The sequence below is a fragment of the Sesamum indicum genome, linkage group LG7 (genome assembly GCF_026168435.1).
Source record: "Sesamum indicum cultivar Baizhima isolate 11 linkage group LG7, ASM2616843v1, whole genome shotgun sequence".
NCBI classification, from domain to species: Eukaryota; Viridiplantae; Streptophyta; class Magnoliopsida; order Lamiales; family Pedaliaceae; genus Sesamum; species Sesamum indicum.
The window spans coordinates 7,614,018-7,620,472 of NC_142663.1; the positions used below are offsets into that span (position 1 = coordinate 7,614,018).

Genomic DNA, 6,455 nt, shown 5'->3' on the forward strand with positions numbered 1-6,455 from the left:
CCCTCTACAGAAATATAACTTAGATCTCATCTTGCAATTAAATGATGCTAATTTAATAGTTAGAAACACTACTCCCTGAAGAATTCTAACCTAAATATGACAAAAAAGAGCAATAACTACGTAATTATGTTAATATCTTAATAAATTAATTAATTGAGCAATATGTCATCATATAATAAATTAAATAAAATCACATAAAGTGAAATACTTATCAACTAACATAAGTGAGACAATATTTGAAGCAAAAGATGTGACGCCCCAAAAATTATAATACATAATTGTAGGACTAATCGCCTATCATTAAAGAAATTTAGTTGAGAATTAAATTATGAGTTGAAAATGAATATATTAAAGTCCTAGGGACTAAATTGAAACTTTATAAAATAAGCTAATTGGGATTGAATTGCATAATTTGAAAAGTTTGTGGTCAACTTATAAATAAATAAAATTATTAAAATCAAAAGAAAAATATAAATAAAATGGCAGCACGTGGGCTGCCACTAATCTTGTGGAAGGTAAGCCACCATTTTAAATAATACAACACATATATGTATATTATATATATATATTCAAATATGGAAAACGCACACACAGCCACTTTATTTCAGAGGATATACGCATATTTCAGCTGCGGGTTTCGAAACAGGTATGAGTTCATTAATGTAAAATTATTGATTAATTAAGTTATTAATATAATTTAATTAGTTCTTTTATTAAATATAGTTTATATTAAGCGATGTATTATTTAATCGGAGTATTTTACGAGTTTGGCTATTTAAAATAGTGTCGAATTAAATATCAAATTGGATATAAAAATGATATCATTGGTCAATTAGATTGTTAAATTTATTAGATTTGAATGTTGCTATAGCCAATTTATATAATTCCATCGGAATTGTTAACCAAATACGTAATTATATGAATTATTGTTTAATTAAAGAGTATAATAGTGAGAAATTGATAGAAAATTCATAGAAATATTCCGAGTATTATATTTAATAAATGGTATGCTAATAAAGAGGAAAAACGAAGATTTGTACTTCGATAGAAGTGGAATATTAAAGAATTATTAGAAATTGTACAAATGATATTCAATATTATATTTTAAAGAAATTACGATATTCTCGATATATTAATTGTGTATGATATAACTTATTATAGGATACGGGGGTGAAGTAAAATGACTGACAATTAGTGACAGAGTAGAAAGAAACGTTGTAAGGTCGAGGTAAGTAAATAATTAGTATTATCTATATATGTATCTTTATTTATGGTTTTACTGTTATCTGAATTTGTGGTTCATGCTGACATTGATTTGTCTGAAAGTATATGAGTGGTGAATGATTTAATTTGATTGACGATATTGTGTATGTGGAATGCGAAGACACGTTGAAATATCATGTTTGCTGTATGTTGTGTTGTGGGTGTCTGGAATGAGAGTATGATGATATATTGTTTTACGTTACTAGTTGCTTACAAGAATGGTGATATGTGGAAATGAGGGAGTGGTGGAAATTGAATATAATTGTGGCGTGAATACCCCTTGACGTGTTGAAAATGCTATGTGCGAAAAGAAAATGCTATGTGCGCAATGAAAAGAGCTTTGATGCGATGCTATGTGCGAAAAGAAAATGCTATGTGCGAAATGAAACAGCTATGTGCGAGATTGATGAGCCGGCTGTCAAGGGGGTTCACTTAAATTTATATAACGGTGAGACTGAGTTGGTGGGAAAAACACAAATCACCTTCTGGTAAGCAAACTAGGAAAAGTAGAGTTTGGTTAGTTGTCTTATTATGAGATAGTCATGTGGTGTAATAAAGTTGATTATGTTGGAATTAAATTGATTGTATTCCATTCGTGTTGCTTGTTTATCTTGTTTGGGCTATGGTTGACATGCATATATAGATAGGACTGGTTATTTGCTTACTGAGTGGCAGGCTCATTCCCCTGCTGACATTTTCTTTCAGGAATAGACTTTGAGGTGTTTGACTGTTGAAGAATAGGTCCACGCGCTATACCCAGGCAGGTCGGGCCAGTATGCAGTTTTCTCCTCTTTGTCAGTTAGAGTACAAACCACATTTTGTTTGTACAGAGAGAATATAAGCGTACGGATTACTTGTGACGAATCACCTTGTGGTGTGTGATATGTATATATATATAATGTTGTGGGTTGATAATACCTATTATGATGTTGGGGTTACGTATACACATGGATTAAATTATTATGTACATTTATATATATAAACACAGGGATTACACTAAGTATGACGTTTAGGGTAGGTATAGCCCTTGTAGCAAAGGGGGTGCTACAAAAGAAATAGTCAATCATTGTATGCATTTTAGGGTTAAAATACAATTTTCACTCTTGAACTATACAATTTCATTTATCCTTTTAAAATATGAAAGATAATAAATATTCCCCTGATAAAGTATATAATTTGATATTAATATGAGAAAAATGCCCTTCTCACTTACCTCTTATACTTTTTATTTTACTCCCTAAAGTATATTTTATTAAAAAATATCTGTCCCATAACAAATTATAGTGGTTTAAAATTTTACTTCAATTTTTTTAAAAATAATATTTAAAGTTTATAGATTTTTATGAATTATGTAATAAAAACATTATTTACATGCCCAATATATGCAAATATGTTTTACAAAGTAAATTATTTATGTTAAAGAATACATGTAATTATATATATAACTTTACAAAAAAAAAGTATGTTATGTAACTTATAAATTTTTATTCAACGGCATAGATGCATAATTAAAAGGGTTAGTTACACTTAGACCCCTCTGAAAATGCAAGATTTCACCTTCCCCCAAATAAATTAGAAATTATACTTACACTACCTCCAAAGTGCACTTCCATTGTTTACATTTGACCCACTTTGCTAGGACTCGAGAAAAAATGCTGATGTTAACAAAAAAAATTATATAACTTTTTTCAATTGTATCACTCATTTAATGTTTTTCCATAATAATTTTGTACTTATGAAAGAAAAACTATAATAACGTTAACCTCACTCTAAATGTGTACATATATTACATTTATTCCTTTATAAGTACAAAAATATATATGAAAATATTAAATGAGAGGCAAAATGTAACACCTACAACATCATTACACTTACCTACTACTTATTATTACACTCTTTCCTTATTAGAACTAATTTTCTAAGAAATTTTCATTTAACCAGTAAAATAATTTTATTTTTATCTTTATAACATATAAATATCATAAGAGATGATAAGCTTTCCATGGATGTACTCAAGTACACAATCTAAAATAACAAAATATCTAGCTCTACAAAATTCTAAACACAAATGCGATAAAAGTTTAATAACCACATAGCCCAAACTCTCGATTTCTGATGTCACAATTGACCCTACTAATAAAGTGACGGCAGGCTCAAAATCCAATATGGCTAGTCAATGTTACCTATCTCCTGAAACATGTGTGATAAGGAATGAGTTGCCTACTCAATAAGTATAGCTATCAATCTATATATATACATATGCAGCAATTCAAATATAGTACAATAATACCAACCAACAAATATTCGTCATATAATAACGATAGATGTAAGAGATAACATATCTCTACAATCATATATCAGCCCACGACATAATATCTAACGTTATAGTTATTTTCTTAGGGCCTTACTTCACCAAGTTGGAGTGAATCACTCAATGATCTCCGCCGGTATTCATCATCATCTCATTCGCAATATCTCATCTCATTTTTTTTTTTCGATATCACATAACACACAATTTGGATAATACCCTATCATAAATGATGCCACACAGTACACAACTCGTATGATGTGCTACATCATCTCCACTGATCAATGGCAACACACAGCTCGTTATTATTCATATCATCATAAGTCATCACAGTATGCTCCCCATTAGGTAAATCATCTTATTATTTCAATTCATAACATCAACATCATTAACTTCATCATTCAATTTCATTTAATAATTGTTTCCTAGTCAAGAACTTTCTCATTCGATTTTATTCAATAATAAATTATACAATCATATAATCCTTTATCTAACTTTCTTATAACACAACCATAAATAAGCACATAATAATTATTTCATAGATATCAAGATAATCCAAATAAATAGTCAACATCCACGATCAAATATATAATATCCATATATAGATAAATTCAATTAGTTTTACTAACCTCAAATTTAAAACGACAAAAAACTTCTAAATCTCTACTTTATCCTCACGTTCTATAATAAAGTATTATACGCATAATCGATATATTGAGAATATCATAAATACTAGATAAGATATTAAATAATATTCGTACAATTTTGCCAATATATTAATATTTTATTTATATCGAAATTCAATCTCCATCCATTTTCTTCTAAATAACTAAAATTTTTAAACTTTTCAGGTATATATTTAATTTATCAACCAATTCATAAAAATTGCTTAAATCAAACTCCTCGTATCTTTATAATTACGGTTCTTAATGAAAGGGACGAGTGGATCGGCCCGAAAACGCGCAAGTGGAAGCGGTGATTAAAATACATAAATTAAAGATTGAATACAATAAGACCATGGTTCCAAAGGGTGTAGCCTTAGAGTTCTCTAGCGTTCGATGTAGTTAATTAAATAAACAAAAGTATCTTTTAATTAAGAAAATTTTAATTAAACTTAAAATGCAAAACTATTAGAAAATTAAAATTTTGAATTATATATATAATATAAGGGTAATATTGTCTAAAAATTTAATTATAAGGGTAAGTGTTACATTTGTTACTTTAGGGGGTAAATATTATATCAAGAATAATTCAGCGGAAAAAGTGTATTTTTCCCCCTAAATATTATTAAGAGAAATAGGTTATCTATATGTGTATACTATATATAAAAAAAAAGGCCATTCTTACTCACAAACAAAGGTTAATGACATCGTCGCATAAATTTTTGTGAAGTCAAAAATGTTCTTCAACTAATAATATAACTAATTTATTCAACTTTTCAAATTATATATATATATATATATATTAACTGATAGATTAATTTTCTTTATTTCTTTCTTTCTCTCTTTCTTTTTTTAATGTAATATATTGGTTATATTTTTAATCTTTTTTAATATATTTTAAAATATGAAAAATTATGTATCATATGTACACAAAAAATGATGTGCCACAATAACTAATTTAATGATATCAACATGGCCCATATGTTTATCGTGTTGGGTGTACTACCCAAAAACTAAATAAGATTAAGGAATATCTGCAATAATTTTTATTTTTGCAGTAGAAATAAATTATAAAAAGATTATAGATTAAGTAGTAGGAAAATCATTGTTTCAAAATAAAATTTAAAAGTAAAAGAAAAAAAGGTGAACTTGGAGTATTTAGTAAAATAATTAAATATTTATTATTTTATTAATGGGCAGAAATTAGAGTTTTTAGTTTTAATTAACTTAATTTAAAGATTCAAAAGAAAAAAAAGTTACATAAAAAATGTTATTTTCAACCATTAATAAATTAATAAGTACTTATTTTTAACCCTACAAAACTTAATCGACTTCAAATTAGCAATGCACCAGCCTTCTCTTTTATATTTTATACACGTATGTCAGTATGTCAAATTGCCAACACTACCTCAAAAAAAAGAAACTATTTTTTACGCAATAAAAAACTATCGAGATTAATTAAATAAATAGTAAAATCGTACAGTAAAATAGCACTCAATGAGTGGTGTCTCCCTCGACAGGCCACGAGATACGCCAAAATTTATATAATGCACAAGAACTAACAGATCGAGCTAAAGAAACACTATCCTCTGTCTAACCTCTTCCACAATGAGTCCAGCATGTGCGGTCGATTCTCGTTCAAACTGCTCAAAACGTCTAAAGTTCCAATCCTTCCAAATATGATACACACATGAAGTCAGTAGCGCACGATAAGCCAGATAGTAATGTGTTATCCTCTATATTTTCTTGTAGCCCAATTTATGTCCATTGGCCAGTCTTGGTTCGGCCAATTGAAGCGAACAAATCGTCGAATAGCTATACAGCACCGTCGGGCGTAGCGGCATGGGAACAATAAGTGTCTATGCGTCTCATTCGCGCCTTCATCACATAGAGCACAAGCGCTTAAGTAAGAGAATCATGGTTTATCAGCTGTCGAAAGCTTCTCCAATATAGCATGCCATAAAATAAAATTATGCTTGGGGATCTTGAGTAGTGAAGACTAACCTACCTTGGGTCCTAAAGGGACCAGTGACTGGTATAGAGATGTAGATGTAGGACTACCATTTTCATTCCGCCAAATGATGCGATTAACACCGCCATGAATTCGAGCCAATGACTGTAGAATCTCCAACCACTCTATGTCTATAATGAGGGGTCATTGCCAGTGCCCCTCCATCATAACGCTGCTGAACTTGGTAGAAATTCCAAGCTCAGGGAGTCTC

At 29.3% G+C, this 6,455-nt stretch overlaps 1 long non-coding RNA gene across 1 annotated transcript; it reads left to right on the forward strand.

The window, feature by feature from the left end:
• The first annotated feature begins 364 nt into the window (after positions 1-364).
• On the forward strand, positions 365-2,205 carry LOC148787516 (uncharacterized). The gene is made up of 3 exons (XR_016066488.1): positions 365-646; positions 1,162-1,228; positions 1,969-2,205. It is a non-coding gene; the product is annotated as an uncharacterized LOC148787516 (long non-coding RNA).
• The last annotated feature ends 4,250 nt before the right edge of the window (positions 2,206-6,455 follow it).